The 19736-nt window shown below is 43.8% G+C and overlaps 1 protein-coding gene and 2 non-coding genes across 5 annotated transcripts in view; 1 reads left to right on the forward strand and 2 right to left on the reverse strand.

The window, feature by feature from the left end:
- LOC126257579 (putative epidermal cell surface receptor) overlaps window positions 1-19736 on the reverse strand; it is a 445086-nt gene that overhangs the window by 180683 nt on the left and 244667 nt on the right. The window lies entirely within an intron of this gene.
- Window positions 12945-13019, reverse strand: Trnat-ugu (transfer RNA threonine (anticodon UGU)). The gene has a single exon. It is a non-coding gene; the product is annotated as a tRNA-Thr (tRNA).
- On the forward strand, window positions 13188-13262 carry Trnat-ugu (transfer RNA threonine (anticodon UGU)). The gene has a single exon. It is a non-coding gene; the product is annotated as a tRNA-Thr (tRNA).

A 19736-nucleotide genomic window follows, 5' to 3' on the forward strand; every position in this document is an offset into this window, starting at 1 on the left:
CATTCCATTGGAACTACTGACGGCCTTGGGAGAGCCAGTCCTGACAAAACTCTACCATCTGGTGAGCAAGATGTATGAAACAGGCGAAATACCCTCAGACTTCGAGAAGAATATAATAATTCCAATCTCAAAGAAAGCAGGTGTTGACAGATGTGAAAATTACCGAATTATCAGTTTAATAAGTCACAGCTGCAAAATACTAACACGAATTCTTTACAGACGAATGGAAAAGCTGGTAGAAGCGGACCTCGGGGAAGATCAGTTTGGATTCCGTAGAAATGTTGGAACACGTGAGGCAATACTAACCTTACGACTTATCTTAGAAGAAAGATTAAGGAAAGGCAAACCTACGTTTCTAGCATTTGTAGACTTAGAGAAAGCTTTTGACAATGTTGACTGGAATACTCTCTTTCAAATTCTAAAGGTGGCAGGGGTAAAATACAGGGAGCGAAAGGCTATTTACAATTTGTACAGAAACCAGATGGCAATTATAAGAGTCGAGGGACATGAAAGGAAAGCAGTGGTTGGGAAGGGAGTAAGACAGGGTTGTAGCCTCTCCCCGATGTTGTTCAATCTGTATATTGAGCAAGCAGTAAAGGAAACAAAAGAAAAATTCGGAGTAGGTATTAAAATTCATGGAGAAGAAATAAAAACTTTGAGGTTCGCCGATGACATTGTAATTCTGTCAGAGACAGCAAAGGATTTGGAAGAGCAGTTGAATGGAATGGACAGTGTCTTGAAAGGAGGATATAAGATGAACACCAACAAAAGCAAAACGAGGATAATGGAATGTAGTCGAATCAAGTCGCGTGATGCTGAGGGAATTAGATTAGGAAATGAGACACTTCAAGTAGTAAAGGAGTTTTGCTATTTGGGGAGCAAAATAACTGATGATGGTCGAGGTAGAGAGGATATAAAATGTAGACTGGCAATGGCAAGGAAATCGTTTCTGAAGAAGAGAAATTTGTTAACATCGAGTATAGATTTAAGTGTCAGGAAGTCATTTCTGAAAGTATTTGTATGGAGTGTAGCCATGTATGGAAGTGAAACATGGACGATAAATAGTTTGGACAAGAAGAGAATAGAAGCTTTTGAAATGTGGTGCTGAAGAAGAATGCTGAAGATTAGATGGGTAGATCACATAACTAATGAGGAAGTATTGAATAGGATCGGGGAGAAGAGAAGTTTGTGGCACAATTTGACCAGAAGAAGGGATCGGTTGGTAGGACATGTTCTGAGGCATCAATGGATCACCAATTTAGTATTGGAGGGCAGCGTGGAGGGTAAAAATCGTAGAGGGATACCAAGAGATGAATACACTAAGCAGATTCAGAAGGATGTAGGTTGCAGTAGGTACTGGGAAATGAAAAAGCTTACACAGGATAGAGTAGCATGGAGAGCTGCATCAAACCAGTCTCAGGACTGAAGACCACAACAACAACAACAACAACAACAACATATACTATTTCAATACAAGCTCTATAGAACAGTCTAGGTCGATTTTTCTGAAGTACTGCATTTTTAAGTTGTGTCGCCGTTCTCGCTGCCGAGTGATATGATGGGTGTTGCCGTAAGCAAGGCAGCAGAAGTGTTTGGTGTTTCAAGAGGGCCCATATTGAAGATTTGTATAGCATAAAGGGAAAGAATCACCCTCTAACGACATCTCGGACGTGACACAAAAAAAAAAGGACGATAGCTGTAAAAGTTGCTACGATTCTGAGTGACGCAGTCGTCAACCCTGGCAGTATGAAAACAACATGAAAGGAGTTCCAGAAGCAAGGGATTTCAGGATGAGCTGGAATTCCAAACCTACGCTTCAGTGATGCAAATGCCCGTAACACGAAAACGTTGTGCCGAAGCAATAAAACCTGGACTACGGAGCAATGGAAGAATGTCGTTTGGGTGGATGAGTTTTGTTGCGGAGTGTTTCCAACTTCTGGTCGAGTTCACGTCCCAAGAATGAAATATGGCGGGGCTTCGGTGGTGATTTGGGCAGCCATATCATGGTATTCCATGAGCCCCACGGTCACTCTGCCAAGGTCTATGTGACCACTTTGGCTGCTCATGTCAGTCCCACAGCACGATGTTTGTTCCCCTATTGGGAGGCTTTTGTCCAAGAAGACAGGGCCGCTGATCATAAGGCTTGGTCGTCCGGGACTGGTCTTGCGAGTACGAGGATGAATTATCACACTCCTCTGGTCACCATAGTCAGAAAATCTCAATATTTTTGATCCTTTGTGGTTTGTGTTCGAGAGGGATGTGTGATCGCTATCCGCTTTCATCATCGCTAACTGAACTTGCCACTATTTTGCGGGAAGAGCGGTATGAGATTCCCTTGAAAACCTTACAGGATCTATATTTGTCCAACGAGACACGACTGGAAGCTGTTCAGAATGCCAACGGGTTTTCTTACGCTATTGAGCATAGTAATGTGTCATGTTTTTGGGGTTTAGATATTTTTGTCCACCCACTGTACTTCAGTCTCCTAGTAAAGCCGGAAATGCATATCCTCCTATTTAAATCTAGTGTACTATAAATTTTTTTCCTTATTTTGTTACCTGAATATATGACATTTCTGTATATATATATATATATATATATATATATATATATATATATATATATATGTGTGTGTGTGTGTGTGTGTGTGTGTGTGTGTGTGTCGATGTATAAGTGGTTTGTTTTGTAAATATTATTTGTATTTTTACGCTGGGTCTGGCCTAGGGAAAACTATGTTATCGAACGATTACATCGATAGGTCGTGTGGAGAACCGAAGTGTTTAGGATCTTTGGTAGTGTTAACCCTGCCGCGTGGAGCGAGGGCAGAGGGAGTCTGACCGGAGTAGGGCGGTGGAGCAGGTGTGTTGTGTGACGCTCCCGCGAGTTGCCGCGCTTTCGGGGTTTGGCAGCATGTAATTGCGCTCGACTTGCTGTGATAGTTTCTGACACGGTGTCGCGGACGGGAAGCATTAGCTGGCGCACATCAAGAGCCCGTTTCGCCTGGTGTGTCGAGAAGAAGGCGCGCCAACATCCAGCTTCTGCAACAGCGACGGCCGACAATGAGTGACTGTCGCCACCTCCTCGATCGACGACTTCAAACCTTCAATCAACCAACAAGGAAGACCGGAAGCACGTAAAGTTTTAGAACTGTATGGCAGACCTCAGCTTTTCAAACTGTTCAATTTGTCTCACAAAATTACAGCAACGTAGCATGAACCTTTGTTGCTCATTGTCCCAATTGCATTACCAAGCAGGGTCCCTTCCTTTTCCGGAATGAACCAGAGTGTCGTTGAAATTCAAACGCCAGCATTAAAGTAATATCATTCCATTTCACTGCTTTAATTTCAAAGTTCAGTTAAAGTATCATAGCTGGCTACAATATTTAGATTACACAAGCACAAATTAAGAGTGCGAGTTTTGTTACCATGTTTTAGCTTACCTGTGACTGCAGCTCAGCTTGGTACGTACTAAATTTTACTATTGTTAATTGTTCAGAATCATTTAATTCAAGTTCAAAGTTAAATCTCTTATTTGTAAATTGCGTAGATTCAAGTAGCTTTTGAAATTATTGTTGAGGTAGCCCAAGACTAACCTTATTTTATTGAATTTCGTAGTGCTTCAGAAACAAAGTTCACTATTAATTTCAGTCACTAAATTAACTTTCAATTTTCCGGTTTTATTAATTCTTTTGCTAAATTAAGTCAGAGTGTAGCGAAATTTATTACTTCTGACAAACATTCAGTTTCCACACGACACATGTCAACCTTCAGTTGCCACGCTTTTAGTGCTACTTGTATGTGTATTAATCTTTCATTTTCAGTTATTATAGTAGTTGTCCATAGGACTGGCGACCGTAATTTTCCCCAAATCTCAAATATCTAATTAACGCCAACTAATTGTTAACGTAACGACCGCATTTCTTTATTAATTTTACCCTTTTCTCAAAATTAATTTCCACCAATTTCATTTGCATTTTTCCTTTCATTTAGATGTATCCCTTCCCTCCCTCTTTACCGACAGATTAACTTCGGTGACGATTGCTTTTCCCAAATTTCCATTAGGTACACGCGGTTTAAGTTTCACTGTCATTGAGGTCGATAAGTGAGGGGGAGGTTACATCCTGTTATTAAAACCAAGATTAATTGTGGAAATAACAGTATTGCCATTTGTAGTGGAAAATATACATTCCCAGACATAAATAGCTGTGGATATTTTTATTTATTTTATCTTCTAATGTAGCCTGTTGACGTGTATTCCTGTGGTTTCTAGTGACCCTGTACTGACAGGTTTACTGGTGGTTTTAAAATATTTTTATGCAGGTCATCCGAAACAATTTTTTTCCCCCTTTAGGAATGTCTTCACCGTTCATAGTCGCTTCTTTTAGAGGTTAGTTTCGGAAACTATTTTCTTTGCGAGGCGTTCAGTCTGCTAGCATCAATCTATGTGTGGCCACGGGTGTATCCACCAGAGCTGGTAGAGTTTTACCTTTTTTGTGTCACACGGGGTTGCAAAGTCTTAAATGTAAGAGCGGGGGCTTTCGATGCCACAGTCCATTTCAATAAAAGTCTTCTGAATGAGTGACGGCGTCATGATGAGACAAATCTGTCGCCGTTTCGATTACTATTGCAGGCAGCTTTCATCAGGTAGCCAAAACATCGGTCGTTTTATAGCATCAAGACGCGGTCATACACTTAGAAGCATTTTATTAAAAAAAAGTCTTAAATATTTGACTAACTTGCAGAGTTTACTGACGCAATTCATGTGATGACGTGCGCAACGGAAGTGCAACAATAAAGAAACAGCTGCAGGTATTTGTAATTTAAAGTTGATTAGGGAAGCATTCTGTCAGCTTCTGTCATCCGAGATTAACAAAAAATGTACAAAACCTGTGTAATCCTCTGGCGACTACACCCAACGTTTCACTTCTCACATCACTGCTTCCATGGTCCGGGGGGGGGGGGGGGGGGAGGCACTTATGTTTATGTACTGGGTTCGAATCCAGAGGATGGCCTATGATTTTTCCTTACGTGGGATCTCTGGAACGAGGTCAGCTCATCCCTGTGATGTACATTGAGAGGTTGCCTGATGTGCTTTGAGACACAGTTCGCCACAGAAGTGACGACAAGTCGTAAGAGTTTCCCTCGCTGTCATAGGAGTCACAACAATTACAGTTCCTTAATTTTATTCTTGTTGGAGGAAAGTCACGGTGAAATCAAGTTTTTGAAAGTTGTTTATCAGTTTCAACTAAACCGATCGATAAATGCTACGCACTTAATTATACACGATGCGTTTCGAGAGATCATGTTCCATCATCAGGTAAAATACATAAAATAAGGAATAATAATCACACAAGATAAATAAAAACCAAGAATATCAGTCCTGTCACACCATAAAATTTATACCAAACAACTCATGGATGTTAACGTGGTGGAATTACTGGTATGTGTACAATTGGCTCGGTCATCTGATCAATGATACCAAACTATGCATTCGGATGAAATTATTTCCAATGTCAGCGTTCGACACTGGCTGGAACTCTGGTATTCGGCTTCCTTGCTGTGCAGGATCGTGGACCAGCACAGATATACGCCAGTGATCGTGAGAGTCGTCGCTCGGTTCCTATACTTCTTACATATTATGCTTTCTTGCAACCTTTCTGCATTTACGTTCAAGACACACTGTGTTTAACTACGCCAGCTAACTTACAAATATGCAGTAATTGTTATTTATAATAAGATAAAAGCAGCAGAATGAGCAGACTAAAAAAACAGAATAGAAAATAAGTTTTCTAGGAGAGCTTTACATCTCAGGATAATATTTTAGTAAAAAAAAATGGACGAGTTTTCCTGTACACTGCGGAATGTTGTAATGCTCGTGAATCAGCATTCTTACACACCGCTGAAATTAATTTGTACCTGTCACTGCCATCTAACAAATTACAAAACAAGACATTTAAATATAGAAGATAATTACGAGTTCAACAGCATAGCTTTTGCGTCTACCAATACCGACATTCAGATATGTCACCGTACCCCGTCAGTGATAGTCGCATTCTATCTCATATAGCCGAGTGAGGTGACGCTTTCTTTGATAAGGCACAGCCGATTTTTTTCCCCATCCTCGAATTGTTCCGAGATGGTGCTCCGTATTTAATAACCACTGAGTCGACGGGACGTTAAACCCTAATCTTCCTTCCTTCCTTCTTACTTGTATACTGTCCAGTCACATTGTCTTCATTAACCAATTGTAGCAACACAAACTCGCATTATGAGTAGTAATCGGAATAATTTAGCTACAAAGTTTCAGAAACCTTCCGTAACAGACCACACAATGCGCACACTACAACTCTGTTGTGGACTGGGGGCGTCCACTTTGATGAAATCTCGTTGCCACTGAAAGGGACTAATAGAGGCGTCCTGGTAGGACGGATGCCCGGGTTTTACGGCAGCATACGCACAATGAACGTAACAGAGATTAGTGAATAGTATATTATTCAACTTTGATAACGCTGGTTACAGCAGTTTTAGAATGCAGGTTTAGCCTATCTGTCCTGCGTTGACTACAGTACCATGAACGCAAACTAAATAATGTTCTCTGAATTGAAGTCGGAAGAAAACTAATCTTCTGTCTTGGTGTACTATTCGAAGAACAGTTCCAAACGAACAGTAGTCACAGTCAATAAAATTCTTCTGGGTTTGAGGCCCCATTGTCAACTACAAAATTCCGTCGTTTCGGCGACTATTGCAAGACGCCTTCCTCAGGGAGTTATGCTAACTGCAGTTAGCAGTACACCCTGAGGAAGGCGTCTTGCAATAGTCGCCGAAACGTCGGAATTTTGTAGTTGACAATGCGGCCTCAAACCCAGAAAAAATTTATCGACTGTGACAACGGCCGCGGAAGCCTACGTTTACATTTAACAGTACTCAGTTAAAACTCTAGGCAGGCGGTCTCTGTCCATACACGAATAATTCTATTCAGTGGTTTGTTTCTACTGAAGACTAACCACTGTCTATCTACCAGCCACTGTTTCTATCTCACTCTACGTCTAGGAGACAAAGACACGAGGAACGTTCTGCAGGAACTCCCTAGCAAGACTCGGACTGACTTGCAACTGACAACTTGTGCGCGTGCACCGTTACCTAAGCGCGCGTCTCTCCTCGTGGTGGCGCTGCCGCACCAGGGGGGCGTGATCCTCGCGGGTCGCTTAATTGGTCTTCGCGCAGCGATGTTCTGGCTGCGGACGGACGTCCACGTTACGTCTGGTACCAACTGTCGCAAACTCTTCTTGTGTGGTAACCCAGTACACCACAAACTCTATTGCCAAACAACTGTCGTCAATGCCCCGCAACTTGATGGTGTGTCAAAGAGAAAAAAGGCATGTCGAAACATACCGACTTTAAACATACTCCAATACACAAATCTTAAAAGTACACAGTGAAATACTCGTATGTATATTGAGGTGAGAAAAGTTATGGCATAGCGATATGCACATATACAGATAGCGGCAGTATCGTGTACTCAAGGTATAAAAGGGCAGTGCATTGATGGAGCTTCGTTTGTACTCTGGTAATTCATGTGGAAAGGGTTGCAACGTGATTATGGCCGCACGACAGGAATTAACAGATTCTGATAGCTGAATGGCAGTTTGAGCTAGACGCATGGCACATTCCATTTCGGAAACCGTTAGGGAATTCGATATTCCGAGATCCGTAGTGTCAGGAGTGTGCTGAGAATACCAAATTTCAGGCATTACCTGTCAGCACGGACAACGCAGTGGCCGACGGCCTTCACTCAACGACCGAGGGCAGTGGCGTTTGCTTAGAGTTGTCAGTGTTAACAGACAAGCAAGACTGCTCGAAGTAACCGCAGAAATCAATGTGGGACGTACGACGAACGTATCCATTAGTTCAGTGCGGCGAAATTTGGAATTAATGGGTTATGGCAGCGGACGACCGACGCGAGTGGCTTTTGCTAACAGAACTACATCGTCTGAAGCGCCTCTCCTCGGCTCGTGACTATATCGGTTAGACCCTAGACGACTGTGTGGCCTGGTTAGATGAGTCCCGATTTCTGCCGGTAAGAGCTGATGGTAGGGTTCGAGGTTGGCGCAGACTCCACCTAGCCATGGACCCAAGTTGTCTACAAGGCACAGTGCAAGCTGGTGGTGGCTCTATAATGGTGTGGGCTGTATTTATATGGAACGAACTGGGTCTCCTGGCCCAACTTAACTGACTATTGACTGGAAATAACTATGTTCAGCTATTTGGAGACCATCTGCAGTCATTCATGGACCTCATGTTCCAGAACAACATTGCGCCATGTAACTGGGCAACAGTTGTTTGCGATTGGTTCGAAGAACATTCCGGACAATCCAAGCGAATGATTTAGTCACCCACATCGTCCGACATGAAACCCATCGAACACTAAAGGGACATGATCGAGAGGTCAGTTCATACACAAAATCCTGCAGCGGCAACACTTCCGCTATTATGGACAGATATAGAGGCAGCATGGCTCAGTGTTTCTGCAGGAGATTTCCAATGACTTGTTGAGTCCATGCCACGTCGAGTTGCTGCACTACGCCGGGCAAAAGGACGTCCGACACAATGTTAGGAGGTATCCCATGACTTGGCACTCAGTGTATACTGTCCTTGTGCGTTGACGATCGACCGATGGAGTATTATTCTGCACAAAAATTGTTGACCCTAGAGTAAATCGCGTAGTTAAGCTGGAAGGAAGAAGGAAGATTGGTGTTTAACGTCTTGTCGACGGCATGGTGATTAATGACGGAGCCTGAAGTAGGACTGGGAAAGGATAGCAAATGAAATTTCATCATACATCTTCACAGAAATAACGGAAAACCTAAATTTGAATGTCCGGACTGGAATTTTAACCAGCATCCTCGCAAATGCGAAATCAGTTGAAATATTGCAAGGAGCTGCCTCCTCCCCCTCTCCCCTCCCACTTCCTAATCAGTATGGATCTTTGCCAGTAGTATATGTAAGATGTGTAAGGTGGACTGTGTTTGAAGTCGATGTGTTTCGACATTGATTTTTTTTTCCTTGACACCCTATCAGGGTGCGTGTGTTGTTGACTGCTACTTGAAAATAGAGTTGAAGTGTGCCCATTGCGTGGTCTATAGAGGAAATTTGTCAGAAATTTTGTAGTTAAATTATTCTGATTACAAATCTGATTCACATTATGAAAAAAGTGAATTTGTGTTGCTGTAAGTGGTTAATGTAGAATTTATGTACAGTAGTGAAATCTAGAGTTGTGGTCATGTATGTCACATGGCATCACATGCAAAGGGGCTGGTGAATGAATGTGTGATATAAGTGTGGAAAGCACTTTAAACTGTAAAAATTCACGAGCACGGAGAAAAGACTGAGTCGTGCGCGTGTTAGAGTCTCATGAAACTTCTCTGCTCGTCGTGTCCCAGCGATGGGTTGACCGGCGTGTCACGAGAGGGCGCGGAGTTGCTCGGAGAATTCACGTAACTGTGTGCACGCCTCTTCAGGGTCTCAACGTTTGTCCGTAGTTCGGGTAGAGAAGCTGGGGTCGCTCACCGAGGACGGAGCTCCGACTTGTGCCATCGGCGGCTGTGGAGACGGTGCGCATACGACAGTTGAATTATTTCTTCCCTCTGGCTGCATGGCTGCGGGTTTGCGTCTTTGGTCTCGGCACGTGTATCATTTCTGCTGCCTTGGTTGTGGATGGGGTTGTGTCGCTACTTACTTACGGTCGAACACATGCTACAAGAAAAATGGTGGGCATCTTTGTCACGTGTAACTAAAGGATTAAAATTGCTGATGGAATTTGCAAAGCCCGTGTTCGTTGAGCTTTCAAACAGTAATTATATTTTAATGTCGGTTGTTGTATGGAAATCTCATTTCTGTATTAATTCATACACAGAAATTATTATTATTATTTTTTGAAATTATGTGCTTTCGTGTAATCTACACACACTAATCGTTATTAACAAGTTCACAAGATTCCAAGCAAAACTAACAAAAGAGCTAAAAACAAATGCACATGTTTATAAAGGGTGCTGTAACGCAATAGCTCAGACATCGATCGGTCCCTTCAGATCTAAAACAATCACAGGGCGAACATTAAAACGACGTAACCACAAATCGTACGCCAGAAGATCTTACAAAGCCCTTACAACTTTTAAGTAGAAAATAGAAGTTTGCATACTTCAGCACAGTAACCTTGAATTAAGAATGAAAAGAACTGTAGCAATTTACACTTCACGGCATTCACTTCAGAACTGCTACAAATTCGTCGCGCAGCTCGAACTGTCAACACAACTGGCACTGCTACGACTATCCTACGACTTCCGCATCGCTCGCAACGGGTTGTACACAATGCTGGTGACTACTTTGAAGGTCAGTAAAACTTTGAAACACGTATCTATTATGTACGATCTGTGAATAAATAGTTGCCACTACTGGAGTTCCAACTCTCTCATACAACGCGAACGCTGACTCGATGTATTTCGCGACTAAAATATTATTTACATTCAACAGAATAGATATTTGCAAGAGGTAGTCACAATGTTTCAGGTTATCATCTCGAAAAAATCAAGATGCAACCACAAAACTTGATGGTGGCAGTAGACATTCGCTGTACATAGTTACCCTTAAACGTGACACATTTTTCCCAACGATGTATTAGCTGCGAAGTTGTTGGAGAGGTCTAATGGTTCAAATGGCTCTGAGCACTATGGAACTTAACTTCTGAGGTCATTAGTCCCCTAGAACTTAGAACTACTTAAACCTAACCAACCTAAGGACATCACACACATCCATGCCCGAGGCAGGATTCGAACGTGCGACCGTATCGGTCGCGCGGTTCCAGGCTGTAGCGCCTATAACCGCTTGGCCTGGAGAGGTCTACATTTTGTCTGTTCAGGGAACGTTATACCTCGAAGTCACCTCGTCATCACTTGTGAAATGCATGTCACGTAATGGTTTCTTCGTTCGAAGAAAACGGAAGAAGTCATTGGGTGCCACGTCAGGAGATTACGGAGGACGAGGCCAAAGATGATGGCTCAAAGAAGCAGCATGTGTGACCGCGTCCTATGTGCGGAGAGCTGCTGCGTTGACGTGGAGCAAAAACACCCCCCTTGGACACTTCCTGCTACACTTCGCCTTTCTCTCTCTTTAACAGTTAGCGCAGATACTCGAGATGCATTTCGTGACTGAAAAAATATGAATTTTATCGAGCAATTAGCTGTGGGAGAATTTAAGTTAATTCTCATTTATCGTTTCGTGTCAGTTTCATATTGTGAATTAGATCACTGCACATGTTCCGATCACTCTTCAGATCTAAAACAAAGTGAGACTAATTCGGTTTTTGGTACTTAATTTCCACTTTTATAATCTACTATTTTACCTTCTTTTCCACTTTTACGCATTCATTCTCGCATTTTAACGGGAGGTTCTTTGCATTAATGACTTTTTGCTGTTTCAGTATGAGATCCTTTCTTGTTAAACCTACAACATCCCTGACACTATTCCCCCCATTCCCACCCCACCCCGGCCTCCCTTGTCCTTTTTGAACACACTCAATCCCCCTCGCTAAATTTTATAATTGTATTATTTCATGCCGTTTACGTTTTGCATACCCATTGTTCTAAGCTATTAGTGTTTCAGCGAGAATATTTTACGTTCTATAATTTTAGAACGACTTCTCTTGTTAAACTTACGACACTTCCACCACCCTCTCCGTGCTTCCTTACTCCTCCCCCAGTCAGCCTCACTCCATGTCCCCTTCGCCCTCCCCCCCCCCCTCCCCTACCTCTCCAACATATAACTATTTAAATCACTGATCGTAGCTGCGAAACACAGTACTCTGATATGTGGTTCTGAGTAGACAGGACGGGTTGATGACGCAACTATTAGGTAAATTCTACACTGATGTGAGGTTCTGTCCTTTCCTTTTCCACTTATTGTAACGTGTTATATGGTACATACTTAGTCTTGCTTTGTTTTACATCTGAAGATGATCCTCAGTCATCGAAACATGTAATTAATTGAAAATGTGGTACTGAAATGGAGCAATAAATGGGAATTATCTGAAATATCAATACAGTTGCTGATTCTCACAAGACGAATAAGTCAGCTGTAGTGCAGGAGAATTCGTTAGTATGCTACTGTGAAAGTTTACCCCTACGAGCATTATCTGTTAGCACCACACTAAAGCAGTCCCGGAAACAGCATCATCTTGACCGATGATGGTCTGATCTGCACCAGTTTCAGTGGCAGTGAGTCAAAATGTTTCCACTGCTCGGTTCGTTTCAGTGGCAGTGAGTCAAAATGTTTCCACTGCTCGGTTCGTTTCACTGTCTCTGAGTCATAGTGAGACCTATAGCGGACGTCTATGGTGATTATCCAGCTACAGAAATCATCTGAATTAACCTGACTAAGATGCAACATTTCCGCTGCTCCCTCGTTTCGGCATGCTTTTCAATGGATGGGAGCAGTCGCGGAACGCACCAGGCGGCGACTACGACGCGTTATCACTTTTCCACCGTGACACGCCGGTTATCGGGCAACAGGGCCTCCTGTCCTCTTGCGATTGACGGTTCTTTACAAATGGTCTGTCACCATGTTCTTGTATGATCACACTGAAAGCGTCTGCACCACCTAACCCCTGTGCTATATGAGGACCATTGTGGCTGCACATAAATTGCGGCCGAGTTGTGCCTCTTCAACTGCAGAAGACGAATGACGGCACAATACCCGACATTATCAGTGGTTTGCGCAATTTTCTTTTGGTTCCTCTAGCGGCGTGCTACCGTACTGTGACTCGAGGATTTCAATGTGTATTTGGGTTGCAGACGTGTACCTTCAAACAAAAATAACGTAATGATAATTAAATAGACACCCTAGCTGCAAACAGGCGTTGATATACTTCACTGGGGACATGTTGAAAATGTGTGCCCCGACCGGGACTCGAACCCGGGATCTCCTGCTTACATGGCAGACGCTCTATCCATCTGAGCCACCGAGGGCACAGAGGATAGTGCGTCTGCAGGGACTTATCCCTTGCCACGAGTAATGAGTATGATGGGCAAACATCTATTAGGCGCACTACGAATGTAGTGGTGTGGACATGTTGGGAATGTGGATCTCACGGGGAGCGTGCAAGGGATAAGTCCCTGCAGACGCACTATCCTCTGTGCCCTCGGTGGCTCAGATGGATAGAGCGTCTGCCATGTAAGCAGGAGATCCCGGGTTCGAGTCCCGGTCGGGGCACACATTTTCAACATGTCCCCAGTGAAGTATATCAACGCCTGTTTGCAGCTAGGGTGTCTATTTAATTATCATTTCATTTCTAGCAAAGCTGCATGGTCATCCACGGTTTGTGTTCTTTCGGGAACAGATACTACCGACATATATAGTAAAAATAACGTAACTTTTATTTTTTCAAGGTAATGATTAAAACTTTGTGACAGCTCCTCTTACGAGGGGCGTTGAATAAGTAACGCAACACATGTTTTTCTCGGCCAATTTCGGTTGAAAAAATGCGGTATTTGTTGTGGGACATCGTGGAATATTCTCGCTTCAGCCCCTACAGTTACATGTCGTTCCGACAGGTGGCGCTATACGTAACCTTCAAAATTGTGTCTGTAACGGAGGTGCGTTCCAAGCGGGGATTGCCATTGGGTTTCTTTTGGCGGAAACTAGAGCATCGCAGCTATTCGTAGGTGCTTGCAGAATGTCAGCGGAGGCCTGGCAGTGAACGAAACCACGGTGAGACGTTGGGTGAGGCTTCAGTCACCATCGCGAGAAGGTCGCGCAAACCTGTCCGATCTTCCGCGTGCCGGCCAGCCGCATACGGCTGTGACTCCTGCATCGTTAGAACGTGAGGACACTCTCATTCGAGGTGATAGAAGGATCACATCACACACATCGCTGTTCAACTGGTCGTCTCTGTTGCTAGAGCTGCCCCACTCGTTCGTCACTGCTGGTGTACTCAAAGATATGTGCCCGCTGGGTTCCTCGCCGCTAAGAGAAGACCATAAGGAGCACTATAAGACTTAACATCTGTGGTCATCAGTCCCCTAGAACTTAGAACTACTTAAACCTAACTAACCTAAGGGCATCTCACACATCCATGCCCGAGGCAGGATTCGAACCTGCGACCGTAGCGGTCACGCGGTTCCAGACTGAAGCGCCTAGAACCGCACGGCCACACCGGCCGGCGAGCAACGAAGGGCCATCTGTACGAAATTACTGGCGAGTTATGAAGCTGCTCGTGACAATTGTGTGTCTAACTTCGTCACAGACAGTGAAACACGGTTACATCACTCCGAGGCGGAACCAAAGCGGCAATCCATGGAGTGGCGCCGCACCACCTCTCCTTCGAAGAGAAAGTTAAGAGCTGGACCCTTGGCCGGTAAAGTTATGGCGACAGTCTTCTTTGACTCTAAAGGAGTTATTCTGTTTGATGTCCTTCCTCGTGGTGCAACGATCAGCTCCGAAGTGTAGTGTACCAATCTCAGGAAATTGAAGAAATGACTTCAGCGTGTTTGTCACGACAAAAATGCAAACGATCTTCACCTTCTCCGTGACGATAGAAAGAGCTGATGTTAGACTCTTCTTCCTCATCTACTCTGCAGTTCGGATCTTGCACCTTCCGACTTCCATCTGTTTGGTCTAATGAACACTGCACTCCGCGGGAAGCGGGAAGTGGATGAGGATGAGGTTATTGATGCATCGAGGCACTGACTCCGATGTCGACTAGTAGAGTGGTCCCACGCGGGCCTACAGGCTCTCCCAGTAAGACGGCGTAAGGCCGTCGCACTGAACGAGGATTGTGTTGAAAAATAAGATTCTGTAGCCAAATGAGTGGGGAATAATATGAAGTATTGGAACCCTGAAAAAACACAAATCTGCTTTCAGGAAACAATTTCCTCCATTACTTATTCAACGGCTCTCTTAGTTTTCTACCACAATTTGAGGATCAGTTGGTAAGGAAAACGGTAGAAAATTTTTAGGTATGAGACTCCTCTGCGTCTACTTTTCCCACGGAGTGGCTTTCCATCAGGGTTATTTACGGTGGAACAAATATTAACCCATGATGCAGCTGTTGCTAGAATTTGCTTTAATGAATTTCTAAAACTAGGAAAACAAACTCGGTGATCAGGCCAAGAGGAGAGCGCGATGCCGACCGATCGCCGGATCTCCTGTGCCATGCGGCGCATTTGGATGCGGTATGGACAGTCACAGGGTCAGTACGCCGCTGTCCCATCCGCTGAGACTTTCCAGAACTTGGAGCTGTTACTTCTCAGTCAAACAATTCTCCAGTTGCATCACGAGGCTTTGGGCATCCTGGTCCAGCCCCCTCCCCTCACCCTCCCCCAAGGAGAAATCCATGGCAATACCGGGAACTGAACCCACATCCTCCGCATGATACTCAAACGTGCTGACCACTCAGCTACATAGGAAGACCTTAATGAGTTTCTAAGTGCAGGAAACTGAACCACTCCAAAATGGCCTCTTTAGTGTAAATGTCCATCACCGTGTAATGCTTATTTCGATTAATGAAACTCATTGTTTCCAAGTATAACAATTTTATAAATCTATGTTGATTTCTGTAATTGCAGATTTTGGATATAACCTCGTATTTGGTGTCATTCCATACAGTAAAACTTCCGCTTTTTCATGGAGAAAGGGTGAACGGAAATTACAAACGCGTTTAAGGCCCAGTTCAGCATCACTTTTTGAGAACTCTGCCGCTGTGTGACACGCGCAGCTTGAGCACACATCTTACTCTGCGTTTTGAGCGAAAGTGGAGCTTTCGCTTGTTTCCTTTGTTCCTTGGGCTGCGTTTCCATTGTGCTGCAGCGCAGCAGTCGGCCGGGAGTTGCTTGGCCGTGTCGCTTGCGTGACGACCCGGCGTAGAATTGGCCAAACGCCGACGTACGAGCATTGGACAACTAGGACGCTACCCCATGCGAGACAAAAGCATTGGCCAAGCCTGGGAAGAAAGAGCTATTCGCACGAGACGCCGGAGCAAACATGTTAGTTAGGTTGTTACCAGTCAGCGACTACTCCCTTTGATCTACTCCTCGCCAGCGAAATGGTTAATGGCCCCTGAAGCATCACTTGCTTTCATAACAGTGCGTCACGGTAATTTTGTTATTAATATTCGAGATCGCAAGCAGACTATTGATCACAAGTAATTTCAGCGCTAAAGGCAAATAATTCAGTAATTCGACATGACTATAGTTGCGCTCTGGCAATACTACGGTTCGGTAGTTTTGTGCAGTACGGAAATGTCGTAGTAAATGGTAGGACCATCGGTAGCACTGATAGGGAAAGAAATATAGGTGGATATGTAGGAGAGGAGGTGGGAGCCGACGACTTCTCTGTTTCTTTATTTTTCTGGTTGTTTGTTTTACACGTAATTAGAACTGCTCGTCATTCATTGTTGGTCCATTGTACATTTTATATCCTTACGGAGTATAAATTGCATTTTATAAGTAACAAAAATTAGTTCATCACGTAATTTCTAAGCTTTTATGTATCCAAAACAATTTTGATATACGTACAGTTTGCATGCTCACACGCAAAAATAAATATAATTATTTTTATTATTTTGTACTGATCAAAGGCAACAGTTTCCTGTTATTGTTGATAATGCGAAAGTTGTTTAAGAATGGCAGAAACATGTTTTATTGAAGTTCGATAAGTTATTGAAGCGATGTTTGGTATATTTTTGTTTTGTGTTTTTTTCTTTTTCTTTTACTTTTTTTTACGGAACTGGCTTTTCTAGTGTTGTGTGGTACGTCAGTGTTGTTTTATTCATTTTACCATTACATCCCTCTGTTTCACGTTAAAAATTAACAATTTACGAATAAAATTTAAATTAAACATCGACCATTACAATTTTGCTACAAATACTGTTTATTTTTAAGTAACAGTCAGGAAGAGAACTGAAGATAAGTGAACAGAACAAAAATTTTCGCTACGTATATACTTTTACTCAATTTCTAGAAAGTTCACCGCTTCCTGTTTCTAGGGGAATCTTGTAAGGTAATGATCGCATACGTAAAGAAAGCCCTCGTTATGAGGTAACGCTCGACGGGTATGCAACACACGTAACGTACAGGTAACGGGGTACAACCTTAAGTGACCAAATTGCTAGGAAAACTAACGTAGTCTGCGCTTTTTTATGATAGACTAAAGTAGCCTACGGTAGTTTTACAACTCCAGACACGACCTTTGAGCGACGGAAACAATACATTTGTGAAATGCTTACGCAGCTGTTATAAATTACAGGAAAGCTTAGTGTGAAAAGCAGTTAGCGTTCGTGAAGTCGTAAAGCCTGCTCCGTTCACAGCCACCGCCTACCATCCTTGTGTGAGGTCTACAGATGGTCTGAAACAGACCGAAACCGGTAAAGTCATAAAAAAAGGAAGTTTCTTGCGGTTGTGACTGTTCATGTTGTTTTTTAACCGTTTTAATTCAAGAGAGCCGGCCGGGATGGCCGAGCGGTTCTAAGCGCTACAGTGTGGAATCGCGCGACCGCTACGGTCGCAGGTTCGAATCCTGCCTCGGGCATGGATGTGTGTGATGTCCTTAGGTTAGTTAGGTTTAAGTAGTTCTAAGTTCTATGTTACTGATGACCTCAGAAGTTAAGTCCCATAGTGCTCCGAGCCATGTGAACCATTTGAATTCAAGAGAAATGTTCTCAAAAATTAAAGCTTTGTTTGCTGTCATACCACCTAATCCCCTCATCTATGGTTTTCTGATGGAATTTCGACTTCCACGCTCAAGTTTTCTTGCTGGAGTTGAGGTCAGCGGGCGAAAAATTTGCCATCCCGCTTGAGACATTAGGCTACACCGTGTAACGCAGATGTTTGCCTTGAAAATGACAATTTGGCGAGGTTTCTTCGGGTATGCCACATCCAGATGTGGACACTCATTGACGTTGAGATTCCCTCCCCCCCCCCCTCCCCAAATCGCGGGGATGACTGCTTTGTTTCAACCGCTTTTCCAAGTATTTCCAGACTAATATGAGATTAAGATAGAGTGACTGAGCAGGCCAATCGAGGTGTTGGTTGGTTGGTTGTTTGGGGAAGGAGACCAGACAGCGAGGTCATCGGTCTCATCGGATTAGGGAAGGACGGGGAAGGAAGTCGGCCGTGCCCTTTGAAAGGAACCATCCCGGCATTTGCCTGGAGCGATTTAGGGAAATCACGGAAAACCTAAATCAGGATGGCCGGACGCGGGATTGAACCGTCGTCCTCCCGAATGCGAGTCCAGTGTCTAACCACTGCGCCACCTCGCTCGGTCCAATCGAGGTGTAATACAGTGTCTGAGTGTTTGTCAAATGAGAAACGTATGCTTACAGTTCTGTTAGCACGGCTGTCGTCATCTTAAATCGGAGTGTTCACAGCATACTCATTTCAGAGATGTAGAAAAAAGAGCTAAATGTGGTCACTGAGATTGTCGAAATAAGTATCCTGGTTTATGTTCACAGTAACCTCAGTCAGTGGCACCAGGTCATGGAACGAGAAACACCCTCAAAATATCACAGAACCACCACCGGCCTCAGCCACTCCTTCCACAGGCTGCGGGTTAAAAGCCCCTTGGGCAGTACGTGCAGTCTACGCCCTGCATCACTGTAAAAGAGGAGAAATCGCGACCACGCTACATGCCTCCAGTCAGCTGCTGCGCAGTATCAGCGCTGTTTGGCCCATTAAAAATATACGGCTTCATGTGCCGCTACAAGCAACGGTCTCTTGCGAGGTACGAGACTCCAGATCGTCTTGCATGCAGTTCGCTCCTCTATGTTTGCTCGCAAACTGCTCGACATGGACCTGCATTCACTGACAGTAGCAACTCCTGTCGGATTTGAGACCGACTGTCATTGACATTCCTGTTGGCTAGGACCTTCTTACGACCGCTGATCTTAAGACTTATTACGTGGTTGCGACTCACACCATTCCATGTAGACGCGTTGGGCAGTCCGCGTTGATAAACCAACAAATCGGGCAGTTGCACTGACGGCATAGTCACCAGCACGTCCAAACACGACAGATCGTTTCTGGCATTCTGTCTCGTCTTCACTTCGACGCATCTTATTGCGTTGATTCCATATAACCGACTGGCATGTACACATCCCTTCACAGCCACGACTTGTGTTACCGTTGGAGGTCCTGCTATCAGTTCTACATCACCCACAAGGCTCCAAAGCAATCTGTGGGCTCCTTTAAGGCGGTGACTAATATTATATGCGGTAAACTTATTTGCTTGTTTGCAACTCACTGTAGCTGAATAAGCTAAGAAAAAGTACTTCTGAACAGCAGTACACTGCAGAAAAAATATCGCTTTATCAATAGCCATGATATTTTAGTGAAATATTTCCCAAGTGTTCTTAACTACGTATTAAATTGCTTGTTCTTACAATCACCTTCTCGATATTGTAGTCCTTACCTTCCGATGCTTGCAACGAAGAATTAGAAATTAATTCCGCATTACGAAAGATATAATTTATTTATTTTCATTGTACCCAAACATTTCTCAGCAACTCGTCCACTTTCTTCGGCGAGTTTTTGTTCATCATTCTGGCCCACGTAATACTACCACACAAAATATCTACTAGCGCTATGTGAAAATGTATTTAGAACATCGTCCCAAGATTCTTTTTCCCTGCCTTCCACGTGCCTCTCCCAGTCTATAAATGGCAGACTGGAAGCTCCCCCTACCACAACCGTA

This window comes from Schistocerca nitens, chromosome 1, assembly GCF_023898315.1.
Source record: "Schistocerca nitens isolate TAMUIC-IGC-003100 chromosome 1, iqSchNite1.1, whole genome shotgun sequence".
NCBI lineage: Eukaryota > Metazoa > Arthropoda > Insecta > Orthoptera > Acrididae > Schistocerca > Schistocerca nitens.